General features: G+C 47.1%; 1 pseudogene; it reads right to left on the bottom strand.

Annotated features, from left to right (window-relative positions):
• Positions 1-10,207: 10,207 nt before the first annotated feature.
• LOC147010521 (uncharacterized) lies at positions 10,208-15,517 on the bottom strand (annotated as a pseudogene).

A 15,517-nucleotide genomic window follows, 5' to 3' on the forward strand; every position in this document is an offset into this window, starting at 1 on the left:
AGTGTGTTAAAAGGTGAGTATGGTACGAGTGTCATGGCGTGCGTGAGTAGCATGGCATGTGAGGAATTGTTACGCGGACCGACCCAGACGGTGGACGGGTTTATTATGATAACCGAGCCGGTCCCGCGAGACGCCGCGCACGAGGCCCATTCGGCATTTCGCGAACGGCCCTCGCGCATGCGTTTTCGTGGAGGGATTCCAGCGCGAGAACGTCCCGCGTTTCGAAAAAGACCGTCGCGTGGACGGCTAAAATGGTGACTACGGGATGAATTCGAAACACACTGGCTCCCACGTGGGCACGTGTGTGGGGCTCCATATGCTGCATGCCGCGTGTTCTGATTGCGTAGCACGCGGAGCGGGTTCCCGGGACGATATGCTCATGCTGGCCTGCACGGGAAACCGCGCAGGTTCGGTGTACGAGTGACGTCATCGGCCCGGACATAGCGGCGCGAGCTTCGGGTTAACTGCACATGTTGGCTCGCATGGGGAATCCCTCGAAAGCGAGCGCTTGGTGCGATTGGCAGGGTGACGTCATGGCTGCACGGATTGGCCATCGGAAGGGACGTTCGTATCACCCATAGGGATGAACGGGCGTGCCGTAAACCGCCGCCTTGGCGGTGCAAAAAAAACACAAAAAAAGCCTCGCTCCAAGGACATGGCCCAGTGCTTGGGCAAAGGAAGCACTAGTTAGCGGGATGGGTTTTAGTGTGAGAAAGACCGGCCTCATGGGGCATGAACAGTTCCCCATGGGGCCCGTGGACTAGCGAGTGGGAAAGTAGGTTAGATTTAGAATGGGAAATGGATTTTGGGAGACATGGATAGACATGGAATGTGTAGTGGGGACGTGGCTTAGCTACGTAGATTAAATGGAACGTGCACTAGAGTAAGGGACAATGGGGAGCACGAGTTAGTTAGGGGAATTTAGTTAGCACAATGGCAGTGTTGGAGTGTGGAATGAATTGGAAAAGTGGAAAATGTGTACAATGAATGAGTGTGGATCAGCGGGCCCAAGTGCAGATTTGACAGGTCGAGTGGCAGGAAGAAAGCCATTGCTGAGGTGGCAAAATAAGAAAAAGAGGCTTGCCTGGGCCATGAAGCACCACCAGTGGACCACTGAAAACTGGAAGGTCTTATGGACCGATGAATCAAAAGTTAAAATCTTCGGTTCATCACGCAGGGTTTTTGTACGCCGTCGAGTAGGTGTAAGGATGGTTCCTCAGTGTGTGACACCAACTGTCAAACATGGAGGAGGAAGAATGATGATCTGGGGCTCTTTTGCTGGATCCAGAGTCGGCGACTTGCGCAGAGTGACTAGCACCCTGAACCAAAATGGCTAACACAGCATTTTTCAGCGCCATGCAATACCCTCTGGTCTTACCCTAGTTGGTCAGGGGTTCATCCAACAGCAAGATAACAACCCAAAACATACCTCCAGGCGATATCAGAACTACCTTAGAAGAAAAGAACAAGACGGTAGGCTTCAAATCATGGAATGGGCAGCACAGTCTCCAAACTTAAACCCCATCGAGCTGATTTGGGATGAACTGGACAGAAGGGTGAAAGCAAAGCAACCTACAAGTGCAACACATTTGTGGGAACTTCTGCAACAGTGTTGGGAAGAACTTTCCAAACAATATTGATTTCCATTGTGGAAGGAATGCCACGAGTATGTTCGGCTGTTATATCTACAAAAGGTGGCTACTTTGATGAGTCAAAAAATTCGATTAAATTTTGTTCAATAAAATGATTTCATGATTTATTTTTTATCTGCAATTGTTTATTTGTTCTATGCTTTAATTTCAGAGTACATTGAAACATTAAACTGCTTAAATTTCAGTAAAAACTGGAAAAATGGGGGTGTTCTAAAACTTCTGACTGGTAGTGTATGATTGGCAACAAGTTGCAACCAGTCACCCCAAGCTTCATTTTCATTGTTTTTGTTTAGATATACTGTAGATAAAATCGAAACAGATTTCTGAAAACTTGAAAAGTTTTGCATAATTGTACAGCTTGCAGCCAATATTTCAAGAAAGTCTCACAGACTTAAAATCAGTTTTTGAATGATTTATGTATACAATTTGAGCTATGTTTGTGTGATGCTGTTTTTCACTTTCATAACTTTGACACTTGACAATAAATGCAAATTTTTACTGATACATTTTCTGGACAAGATTCTTATGCTAGTCGAAATATTGCAGTCCAAAAATAATGAGCAAACTACAGCAAGAGGGGCCATAATAATATGGAATAAAATCTTGATGCAAGTAACAACTTACACTGTTCGTCGGTTTTGCTATTGTTGTGGATCCGGGGTTCAAGTCTCACCATGAGGGGAAGCACTCGGGTCCCTCCCGAACGCCCGGTCCTGAGGTTGTCAGGAACAGATAACTCTGCACACTGGTGGGATGCTCGGCAACCACAAGTGTCAATTGGTACTGCCAATCCTGGCAGGGTTCGCATGACTTCGTGTGATACCATTTCCGGTGGATTGACAGCATCAAAGGGGAGTCTTGTGCCCTCAATGTGCACTCGAGTTAACTTACCACATTTACTGGGTAAATGTGCTGGACACATTTGCAACAAATGAGGCAAAAACAAATGCAGATATTTACAAAAGGGCACAGTTCAGAGCTAACACGATATAATGAACTTACACATTCTTAACTTATTACACATTCACAGAGAGGCACCATCAGATACATACACCCGAGGAAATTAGAGAGCGACAAAAGAGAGAGAAAGTACGAGGTGTTGCGACCTTTTTGGTACCTTGTGTGGCTGACGGGCCCACACTTCCCAGTCACTTCTGAGGGTGAGGAGGGAAGACAACTGAAGGTGTCTAAAGTGCGTGAGTGAGGAGTTGCAGATGAAGCAGAGAGGAAGGTGTAAAGATGTGGGTCCGGGAGTTGGAGATAGAGCAAAGAATGTGTGAGAAGATAGACAACGTGAGCGTCGAGAAATCTGTTAGTCCAATTGTTTATGAGCTAAGGTGGCACTCGCTCTGGTTTTCCTCTGCTCCACTCTGTGTCCCCAAGAACAAAAGGCGGACCAGATACGAGAAAAGCGAGTGTGCCAGAGAAGAAGAAGTCAGGATAGATAAGACCTCTCTATTGTAACTTTCCAGCAAAGGCTGCGTTTGAGAGCAGAATAAGCAGTGATGGGTGTTTCCCCGTGCCCACATTGGTGCGGGCACTCGAACTATGATGTTGGCCCTGCCCCGGCAAGGATTTCCCACCGGAAATGGCCCCATTTGCTCCGTGCCTGGGCATGCAACGGAGCTCCCAGAAGAACATGGGGCGATCGCGCACCCTGCCCGTGACCGCATCTCCTTTCCCCGCTGGTCCCTAAAGGAGGAGGTGGTCGTTAATACCTGTGGTTGAGCAATGCCAGCAGTGGTGTCGTGGTGCGTTGCAGTGCGACGAGTTCGTGATGGCGATGCCAGTCGTCGAGATGGTGACATCAATGGTGAGTGAAGGCAAGTTTTGGTTGTAATCTGTTGTGGGGAATTTTTGGAAGGTGTTGTGGGGGATGCACGAATGTTGTAGCGTTGAGGTCTGAGTGCGGTGAAAGTCTGAGGTGAGTGTTGCTTTGAGAATGGCGTGAGGTTTTAATGAAAAATGGTGCACATATGCAATTAAATATCTGACCAAACACAGCACTGGAGTATCTTACACTCGGACTCACACCACAGGAATTGGCTTAAACTCGGACCAGGTGGACTCGACGACAACACTGCTCTCCACATGTATAAGCAAGTAGTCACACCACCTATTCATCATTCTTCTTGTACAAAGAGACTACCCACATGTAGCCTTATAATATCTCTTACATCACACTTGCATTGTACTTGCAAAGTCCCACGTGGAAAATATAAAACCAAACACGTGGAAGATAAAACCACACGTGAGACAAGTATAACCACATACGGAACAGATATAACCACACGGAGAACAGATATAACCCCATGAGGAACAGTTAAAACCGCAGCTGTCAAAGATATAACCATACGTGGGACAGATAAAACCACATGTAACAGATATAACCACACGGGGAACAGATATAACCCCACGAGGAACAATTAAAACCGCAGCTGTCAAAGATATAACCACACATGTAACATAAAACCACATGTGGCACAGATATAACCACACATGGAACAGATATAAGCCCCACGAGGAACAGTTAAAACCGCAGCTGTCAAAGATATAACCACACGTGGCAAAGATATAACCACACATGGAACAGATAAAACCACATGTGGAACAGATATAACCACATGTGACACAGATATAACCACACATGGAACAGATATACCCACACGAGGAACAGATAAAACCACATGTGGCATAGACATAACCACATGTGGCGAAGATATAACCACACATGGAACAGATATTGTTGTTGATTTGGTATAACCACGCTTAACAGCACCGCCGTCTCTGGGGTTATATCGCCGGCTAGTTTGGCACAGGTCTCGGGTCACGCGCCTCAGATCATGATACCAAAGTACTCCTGTGCCTTGCCAGTTGGGGATATACACCCTGGCTACAGACTGGGTTTGATCAGAGACCGAGCGAAGTCTTCCGCAGTCCGAAGCCAGTTTGGTTATAAATACAAATTGAGCGATTGTTCCTCAGCGCGACACGAATAAATTCAGAACGGCAAATTTCGTATGGCTCAGCCCGATTTATTGGGGAAACATCGGGGACACACGACACAAGCAAAGCATTCACGATAATGTTATCATTGATCTATAACCCGTCCTTATCTCGGGAGCTACGGATACGGGCTTCGCAGGGGGCCCAAGCAAAATAAACCTTAGGCCTGGACAACTTGCATACAAGACATGGAGTACTTGGTGGTGCCTCATGGACGAGAGGAAAGGTATTGAAGGCACGAATGTGGCTCGTGACAAGCCTATGGCAACAGATTCGACCGCCCAGCTCGAGCACACAGCGTGGCAAGATAGCGGCGACGTACTCCTATCAGCACTGCTCACGCACGCATCTTCGTTGCGTCCAGCCCCTCGGAGGTCGACGGCACAAGAGAGAAAGATCTATGGTGTGTTCCAGCTGGTTCTTCACAAGGTCCAGTATGAAAATCCTGGCCTGTACACCAGACCAGGCCAAATCTGGGTGTTGGGCCCCGCAGGCGGATCGACGGGATGAAAAGACGTGGTCAAGCCGTGCAGGGAGTAAGGACAGTCAGAGGCTCCCTGGTTGGACCCAGGACGAACCCGGGGACGACCTGCAGGCTGGATCCATGGCCAAGGAGGAACAGCTAGTCAAGTCACTCCTCATAAAGCAGATCGCAGACAGCAAAAAGCAGTTCCTCTTGCCTTTTGGGACGGGCTTTTTCGGACCACTCCGGGGACACATGAATGGTCCATCGTTTGAGTTTGCAGCAGCTCTCCGCCAATGGGTTGCCGGCACGTCTGGTTGACTGGCTCTGCCAGGGCGCTGGGTGGGGACTGATTAAGAGGGGGGAGGAAAAAGAAGGTGCCTCTCGGTACACCACTACTGTATGAACACTGGACAGCCTGCTCCACCTCCCGACACACATGTAACGTCCGATTGCACTGAACAACAAACATTTTTTACTGGAGATGTGTAAAGTGATTTAGACTAATTTGGGTACGCTGATTTCAAAAATCATAACCGTTTTGCTGTATCACGTCAGGATTTTCAGTAACAGAAATATTCCCATTGCCTAGAAGTCAGGATTTCAATGAAATTTACAAAAATTCATTTATTCATTTATTTCATCATGAATGCTTCAAAATTATAGAAATTACAGAAAAACTCCACTAGAATGTAATTAAAAATGCTTTAGGCATTTGGCTTTGCGTTTGTGCTGCTCTGTGTCAGTTTCACGATGCAGGAACCAGCAGAAATCGCCCATCATGTTCGGGTTGTGCCGCCCTTGGTAACGCGTCTCCATGAGTGAAATCTCTTGGTGGAATCGCTCGCCGTGCTCGTCCGAGACTGCTCCCAAGTTGTCAGGGAAGAAGTTCAGGTGCTGGTGTAGGAAATGGATTTTCAGGGACATCCTGGAGCCAAGTTTCCTGAAGGACTCTAGCAGCTGCTGCACTATTTCTTCATAGTTGTCCGCGCGCTCGTTCCCCAAGAAGTTGTCCGTCACAGCTTTGAAGCTCCTCCACGCTGCCAGCTCTTTGGGGTTTAGAGTTGTCGGAAAAGTTTCGTCCTTCATAATCTGTCGGATTTGCGGTCCAACAAAGACACCAGCCTTGATCTTGGCCTCCGACAAGGTGTTGCCAAACTTTTCCTTGAGGTATAAAAACCCACGCCCATTCAGATCCATTGCCCGTACAAAACTTTTCATCAAGCCGAGCTTTATGTGGAGTGGTGGAAGGAAAACCTTGGCTGGGTCGACAAGGGCGACATGCTTCACGTTGTGTCGACCAGGTACATGCTCTTTTCGCTCTTCCCAATCTTTCTTCGTCCAGTGATTCTTGTCGTCTCTGCTATCCCAGAGACAAAGGAAGCACATGTATTTCGTGTAGCCTGACTGCAGCCCTAACAACAGCGCCACCACTTTCAAGTCTCCGCAGATGTGCCAGTTGAAGTCATTGTACTTGATGGAATCAAGCAGCTGCCGCATAGTCTCATAGGTCTCTGTCATGCCGAACGCGTGAGCCAGTGGGACTGATGGTTTCTCGTTGCCATTGTGGAGCAAAACAGCCTTCAAGCTGTTCTGCCCCGAGTCGATGAAGAGGCGCCAGTCTGCAGGATCGTGATCACACCCAAGTTCTTTCAACAGACCGTTGATGTCACTGCAGAATGTCATCGTGTCTTCCATCTCAAAGAACTCAGCCATGTCTCTGTGACGTGCTCTGAACAAGGATATCTTGGTGTTAGGTTCAAGTAGATTCCACTGCTGCAGCCTTGATCCAAGCAGCTCTGCCTTCGCCTTTGACAGCGAGAGATCTCTTACAAGATCATTTAAGTCTCCCTGGTTCAGAAGGTGTGATTCTTGAGTGTCGGGTTCAAAAGGTTCATCATCACCATCCTCTTCACCACTGCTTACAGCTATGTTATGATCAGCTGGAGGTGTTGGAACGGGGTTCTCGTCATCTAGAGGCACAGGTTTACGAGCAGAGACGCAGTCAGCGTACTTGATGTGACCTTTATTCTTCTTGTTGAAGCCGGCGATGCTTGTGCAGCAGAAATAACAATCATCATGATGATTCTGCGGCTCACGCCATATCATGGGCACCGCAAATGGCATGCTCGCGCGCTTACCCACCAACCACTGAGTCAAGGTTGTGTGACAGCTTGTGCAGCAGATGTGTGGTGCCCAGCTCTGTTCTTGGTCCCCCACCTTACACCCGAAGTAGTGAAAGTAGGCGGCCTTCATTTTCACTGCTGTAGATATACTTCGCTGTTGATCTTTTTTGGTATACCGACCACAGACATAACAGAAGTTGTCAGGATGATTGGTACAGGAACGCCTACTCATCTTTATCTGAAAGAAAGAAATATAACACAAGTTAACAACAATTGTACGAAATAGACATGTTAAAGACATATGTAAATTTCATTGAAATCCTGACTTCTAGGCAATGGGAATATTTCTGTTCCTGAAAATCCTGACGTGATACAGCAAAACGGTTATGATTTTTGAAATCAGCGTACCCAAATTAGTCTTAATCACTTTACACATCTCCAGTAAAAAAAAATTTTTGAAATTTGTTGTTCAGTGTTACAAAACAACCTGGCTAAACATGCATTTAAGGGGGGATCTGGGCTTATCCTATGTTTAATAACCCATTAAGGGCCCATTTCCGCAACACTACCCCCACCTTTCTCCCGAGACTCTCATGAGCCTCTATTTGGGGCAGCCCACGGTCATGGCCCTGTCTAACGTACAGCACAAATCTCCCATTTACTCTAACCCACAATATTGGAAGCACTTAACTCCAAAAACCAAAGTGTCACAGTAAGATTGGCATGTCCCTATCCTAGTGTGTCGGATCACTTATCTAACAAACAAATTCACACTCTATGCACAATACTTTACATTCTAATTATGGATTTGTACGGTAGGGAATTCAATTTTACTTTTAACACTAATGTTTACATAGGAGCAGGACATTCAAAGGTTCAAAGTTCCCTAACGTGTTCGCTCCTTCATGCCCCCTCCCGGCAGTATTGTCAATTCACCCCTGAGGGTTTCCTCACTTCGTGGCCCGATTGGCCTCTCACCAAGTGAGTTCAGTCGGCCCAGTGGCCTAATCTCACAGAGTTCTTCGGCCCACTGAGCCCACAAAATGGCATGAATCTTCGGCCACAACGGCCCACAAAAATGCTTCGGCCCATATGGCCCACAAAATGACTTTTTGGCCGCAATGGCCTACTCTCAAGCAGCAGAAGGCAACAAGCCTTGCATTGGACAGCAGGTGGCACAGCGATGGTGGCACGGTCATATCGATGGTAAGCAAATGCAGTTTGGAGGCGTTCTTGAGAGTGTGATGACCACAGACCAGGTGAGATGGAGAGTACCCTTAACCTTCCTTGCCTGACTCGTTTTGGCAGGACTTGTTTTGGTCTGGTCTTCTTAATATATATATTTTTTATAACAGACAGGATGGTGTGTTTCTTAATCAACTGTTATCTTCGTGGGTGTGTGCTCATGACACACTGGTGGCCTCTCTGGCACTTGGAGAGGGTGAGCTAGCCTGGCCTTTGTAAACAAATTTTCCCATCAACACTACTCGTACCAGGGGTCACACATGAATTCATCGAACGGAGGAGAGTCACACGGAGGAGAGTTCATCGAACCTAACCATTTACTTTTAGCTCTAAACAATGAAACAATTCCCGCTATGGCGAGAATGATCCGACTGACCAATTTTTCCAACCTGGCACACTGATTCCATTCTTTTAAACCTCATCAAGGCCCTTATTTGTCTTTTTTCATTTGGTGGTGCCAGGCATAACTCGCTGGCTGGGGAGTGCGACTACTACTAGGCCTCTTTGCCTGTTTCCAATAGGGGGTGGGGGACACCCAGCGGCCTCAGGGTTCACCTGAGCGTGCTTCTGGCGCTCCTAAATAAGGGGTGGCTCTCTCGCCCCCATACTATGTTCTCCTAGCACTAAAACCTACTGTGCTCTTCTGGCACTAAAACCTACTGTGCTCTCCTGGCACTAAAACCTACTGTGCTCTCCTGGCACTAAAACCTACTGTGCTCTCCTGGCACCTCTGACAGCCATCACCTGCCAGGAACTCCCAAAGCCCTGGTGCCCTATCTCCAAACTCACCAACTTCCAATACCATGTCACACTCCCAGCCAGTACCACCATACCTTGGCCTGCACCTACCCCTAGCAGTCCGCCTGCACGATGGAACAGCAGCCAGAATCCATGTCAAATCCTCTAAGTCCCCCTAACCTCCACTAACTTGGTTAGGAGACTCCTACCGACAGGGTACGTTGTTCGCACACTCTCCTCATTCGCACGATCACGCTATTCACCCCAAACACTTTAGTCATTCATTCTACAGTGCCACACACCCAGTCCACAACACCATCCAACACCTTTCACTTTTATGTTAAAACAACAACACACCAATCCTTCGGATCCCACTTGGTGATCAAATTTAACTGTTACACTTTTTCATCAAACCTCAATCAATTTGTCACTACGTCCGTCGTCCGCTGGCCTCCTCCATACTGCCCTAATCGTTTATTTCCAACAATTTAAACAAAACATCAAAATCTCTTCACCTGCCTCATGGAACCTCTGCATGGTTCTAACCAAGCATTTCAGTCTTTCCTCAAACAATGCACTCTTTGTCATCCACTTATTTCAGGTGTGTTTAACGCTCTGCCTGTGATGTCTCCACTTTTTTTTTCTAATAATCACCCAAATCCACTCGTTCCACTCTTATCCCTTCTGTCAGTCTCTCAATTTGCAATCACTCTCGATATAATTTTCAATCAAAAATTTTACATCCCAATATAGCCTGCTTCTTTGGCTCATTGGAAGGGGAGTGAGGGAAGGAATCCCTCATTACCCATTACATGACCCCGCCGCCTTTCCGCCACGGCTCAAAGGGGTCACGTCTCAATTGGGGTTGTGGTCCACCCCCTCCTCTTCTCCAGGGTTCGCGGAAGTCAGGTAAACCCCAATCGGGGGAGTGGCCTCCCCCTCTTCTCTCCAACTCCCTGAAGACAATTAAACCCCACTCAGCTAGCCGAACCCCTCGTGTCCTCAGAGAGGTTTGAAGACCAAGTGACACATGGCGTTGTCGCTGCTGGCCCCTTCCTGTTCTAAAATGGGTACGGGGAGAATGTGACACATGCCAGTGCCGCTTGCGACTCATCTGCGCTCCACCCTGAAGTTCCTGTGAGGCTGAGAGAGAAATTAAAATCCAATTTCTAAAGCCTGCTCCTGGATGCAACAACTATAACTCTGAAAGAACCCATGCGGAGCTGTCCATTATGGTTTCTTTCCCCTGCGTCAACTTCTGTCCTGGTGGCATTTCTATTTCCCCTTGCACCTCGAACCTATTTCCTACGTCTCAACTCATTCCACGCTCAGGACTCCCACACAAGGCATGCTCCACATATTCCAAGGTTATGTGCTCACTTTCCACACATTCAACCTTGCCTGCGTACTGACTAACTGCCTCGTATTCCAGGGTTACATTCTCGACCGCCATGTGAGTACCCACACATGTTTCGGCCTTGGCAGCACACACCGGTGCTGTAGTCTGGACTGTGGGCTCACAGCATTCATGGACAGGCATTCCACACACACATTCAGGGGTCGCGCATACGTGCACCCCATCGGATAGAGTCTCCTCATTAACATAAAATCCAATTCCTAACTTAAGCTCATCGTCCGCACCATGTAGGCATGTGCCCACATACCTGCCTCGTTCCAGAGTCACCTCGATCCGGTCGCGTCTCTCCAGCAGGTTGCTCATCATCGGTTCGCCACACTCCTCTGGGGCTGTCAGCTCCACATGCTGGACCTGCTCAAAATGTGTTTCATTCGTCAACAACCCCGTATGCTCTCTCAATGTCTCCATCACCAGGGTTTGCTCTAATTGTTGTTTCATCCGACGAGTGATGTCAATCAAGTCCCACACCACTAACATTCCTCCCTGTGGTGATGTCACACATCCCACATTATTGTGCTATCCTACTTCCTGGCTCCATTTTCCTTTCCATTTGAGTCGTTCTTCCTCTCTGAGCCTTTTTAGTTGTTCGTTATCTTTCCAGAGTTTTTCCATCTCTGCATACGCCAACCTTGCTCTCTTCTTTAGTTGGTCAATTTCAAATTCATGTTATTTTTGTTTCCTATCCCACCGTCTCTCTTATTCTTCATTCTCCAATCTCGTCGTTTCTCTCAATTGATTGATTTCCCTTTCCTGCTTCATTCGTTGTTCTTTCACTACTCTTTCTTCCATCTCATTCTTTAATCTTGCTTTGGCTTCGAACTGTTCAATCTGCACAGTGTGGTTCCTTAAGCCTGTATCTCACTGGGCTGCGACAGCTCGCGACTAGTTGGAGACACCAAATTGCGATAAAACAGCGATAATTTTCACTTGGAATCACACTGAATTTATACTAAAACACATCTGTGTATGTCTCACGAATATCGCACGAATGTCCCACGAACTCCCGGCGAAATTTGGGAGGAACTTCGCCTGGAGTTTACATACATGTCGCACGACGTTCAGGTGACAAAACAGATTTTTTTGGCACATGCAACTGTCACGCGATGGTCACACGACGGTCGTGTGACCATCGCGCAAATGTCATGCAACAGTCGCACGACAACTGTGCGTGACAATTAAGAAATCGGGACTATATATATATATATATATATATATATATATATATATATATATATATATATATATATATATATATATATATATATATATATATATATATATATATATATATATATATATATATATATATATATATATATATACATATATATGAGGCCTCTCGCTTCCAGCAATCATATTGTCAGTTGGGAAACGAGTAAGAGAGTACCTGACTGAGTACTACAATGGTGTGGGAGCTGTGCCTTGGCCGAACAGGATGGTGGGATTACAGGAGAATGCTGACCAAGCCTGATTGTTCAAAGTGTTCTGTTACTTGTCAACGTTGCACCCACAAACATTGTGTGTGACCCAATTGTTCATCTGCCTTGATAGGGGCTTGTGGGTGTGACCATATTTTGTGTGTGACCTAATTTATGTAAAAAATATGTGTGATGTGTTTTATGAATGATGGGAAGGTGAAAGGAAAGATGGGAAATTGAAAAGTTTCCATTGAAGGCCATTACTCAGAACAGGAGAGAAAGAGGACAGACAATGCTGGTTTTACAATATGGACTATGACTTTTTTTTTTTTTAAGTCATATCTGGATTGAACTATTGTGAATCTATCTACATTACATTGCATGTCACATTTGTCGCACCTTCTGACTCACAGAAAATAAATTGAGAAGGGTTCGAGACCGGTTCGAGCCAACCGCGACGACTCTGCGACTATTTTGAGATAAAATTTGTCGCACGAATTTTTTGAACATGTTCAAAATTCCAGCGACACCAGAGCGACGTCCTGCGACTCACGCGAGGAAATCGAGAACCACCGCGAACGTTTCCAGACATTTTGGAGAATCCCGTTCGCATTTTGTCGCTAGCTGTCGCAGCCCAGTGAGATACTCGCTTTAACGTTTCATTCTCCATTCTCTCTCTTTCCTCACTTAACATCCTCAGCTTGTTTTGTAGTTCCCTCTCTTTGTTTTGGTGTTTGTGACTCAGCAGCTTTTTCCCCTAATTCCTTTCTCATCTCCGCACCTCTTTTGCATGCTTCCTCCCTCATTCCGTCCATTCTCTTACCGTATTCCTTCAGTTGTTCCAGATATTTCTCTCCTCTTTTTATCTTCTGTTCTAGGCTTTCACGTATCTGATTGCCTGATCTTACCTTTTCCTTCAATTGTTGCAATTCCAAATCGTGTTCCCGTTTTTCCTTTTCCAGCTTTGTTTTCCATTCTTCCTCCAAGCTCATCCTATTCCGGGAGTTACGAATTTGCTCTTTCTCTATTCTTTCCTTCAGTTCGCTCTTCTCTTGCTCCAACTTATGGGTACTCCACTCTACTTTCTTCATTTCTCCCTGTAGTTCCTCGAACTGTCTTGACTTTTCCAACACTTCTTCCTTCCTTTGCTCCAGATATTTCTCTCCTCTTTTTATCTTCTGCTCTAGGCTTTCTCTTATCTGATTGCCTGATCTTACCTCTTCCTTCAGTTGTTTCAATTCCAAATCGTGTTCACATTTTTCCTTTTCCAGCTTTATTTTCCATTCTTTTTCCAAGTTCTTCCTATCCCAGAAGTTACTAATTTGCTCTTCCTCTATTCTTTTGTTCAGTTCGCTCTTCTCATGTTCCAACCTACGGGTACTCCACTCTACTTTCCTCATTTCTCCATGTAGTTCCTCGACTGCGTTGGCAAAGTCATTTTCTAGCCACCGAATTCGTTCCTGTGCATCGGCCAATTGGTGTGATTCCCTCTGCACATAATTTTCCCGAACCTCGTCTGAGTGCCGTAGTGCCTCGTCCAATTTAATTTGTAACTCCTCAATATAATTCCCATCACACCTCCTCTGCTCCAAGGTATCCGCCAATCGTGCATGAAGCTCGTCAATGTACGTGTCATCGTCCTGCTTCGTTTGCCATGACGCATGCTGTGACCACGTGGTTTCTTCGTGCTGTGTGGTTCATTGCGCGGTTCATACAAACCCTCTCCTGCTTCGTGTTGCGCTGAGGTGGAGCCGCACCGCAATTTTCCACTCCATCTTTCTTTATAATTTAGAAGTTTTACACCCAATACGCTCAAAATAAAATCAAACCTAATTTGGAATTTGCGAGGGACGTTTTTTGGGGAGGGGGGGGGGTTCCGTGCCTCTCGTAACCAATGTTCGGGGTGCGAACGACACCAGATGTTGTTGAATTGGTGTCCTGCAAATTTATGGAGGTGGAGGGATTCGCATCCGACTCCTGAACACCAGACAGTGTTATAGATTCGGCGACACTTAACAGCACTGCCGTCTCAGGGGTTATAACACCGGCGAGTTTGGCACAGGTCTCGGGTCACGTGCCTCAGATCACGATACCAAAGTACCCCTGTGCCTTTCCAGTTGGGGATATAGATCCCGGCGACAGACTGGGTTTGTCAGAGACCGAGCGAAGTCTGCCACAGTCCGTAACCAGTTTGGTTTTAAATACAAATCGAGCGATTGTTCCTCAGCGCGGCATTAATAAATTCAAGGTGGCAAATTTCGTATGAATCAGCCACATTTATTGGGGACACATCGGGGAACACGACACCAGCAAAACATTCACGAACGTTATAATTCATCTATAAACCGCTCTTAACTAGGGAGCTACAGATACGGGTTTCGAAGGGGGCCCTATCAAAATAAACCTTAGGCCTGGACAACATGCAGACAAGAAAGACTCAGAGTACTTGGTGATGCCTCATGGACGAGAGGAAAAGTGTCGAAGGCACGAATGCGGCTCGTGACAAGCCGATGGTCTCGGATTTGAGCGCCCAGCTCGAGCATGCAGCATGGCAAGATGATGCTCGTAGTCCTATTGGCACAGCCCACGCACGCTGCGTGGCAAGATGGTGCTCGTTCTCCTATCGGCACCACTCGCGCACCAGCCTCGGCGCGTCAAGCCCCTGTACGGTCGATGGCACAAGAGCGAAAGATCTATGGTGTGTTCCAGCTGGTTTCACACAAGGGACAGTATACCAATCCAGGCCTGGCCTGTACACCAGACTCAGCCTCATCTGGGTGTTGGACTCTGCAGGTGGATCGATGGGATGAAAAGACGTGTTGAGCCATGCAGGGAGTCAGGACAGTCAGAGGCTCCGTGGGTGGACTCAGGATGAACCTGGAGACGACCTGCACGCTGGATCCATGGCCAAGGAGAAACAGCTCGTCAAGTCACTCCTCAAAAAGCAGATCGCAGACTCGACAATGCCACTCCTCATAACGCAGATTGCAGACTGACATCTGGCAGTTCCTCCTACCTTTCAGGGTGGGCCTTTTTAGACTGCCCCCGGGAACACGTGATTGGTCCATCGTTCAAGTTTGCAGCAGCTCTCCGCCAATGGGCCGCTGGCACATCTTGTTGACTGACTGTCAGAGCACTGGGCAGGCGCCAGCCAGAAGGGGGGAAGGAAAAAAGAAGACGCCTCTCGGTACACCACCACTGTATGAACACTGGACACCTCCCGATGCACATGTAACGTCCGATTACCAAACAACCTGGATAAACATGCATTTAAGGGGGGATCTGGGCTAATCCTATATTTAATAACCCACTAAAGGCCCATTTCCGCAACAATATTTCAACGGCGGGAGATAGGGTCCACTTGTCTAATTCCAATTCACCTAAGTACCCATGCCGTCTAACTACCGGGGAAACCACACCATCGGCAGACTTTGTCCAAACCGAGTCGCCAT

Source organism: Eptatretus burgeri, chromosome 16, assembly GCF_056783735.1.
Source record: "Eptatretus burgeri isolate ZD-2024b chromosome 16, Ebu_testis_v1, whole genome shotgun sequence".
In the NCBI taxonomy this organism is placed as follows: Eukaryota; Metazoa; Chordata; class Myxini; order Myxiniformes; family Myxinidae; genus Eptatretus; species Eptatretus burgeri.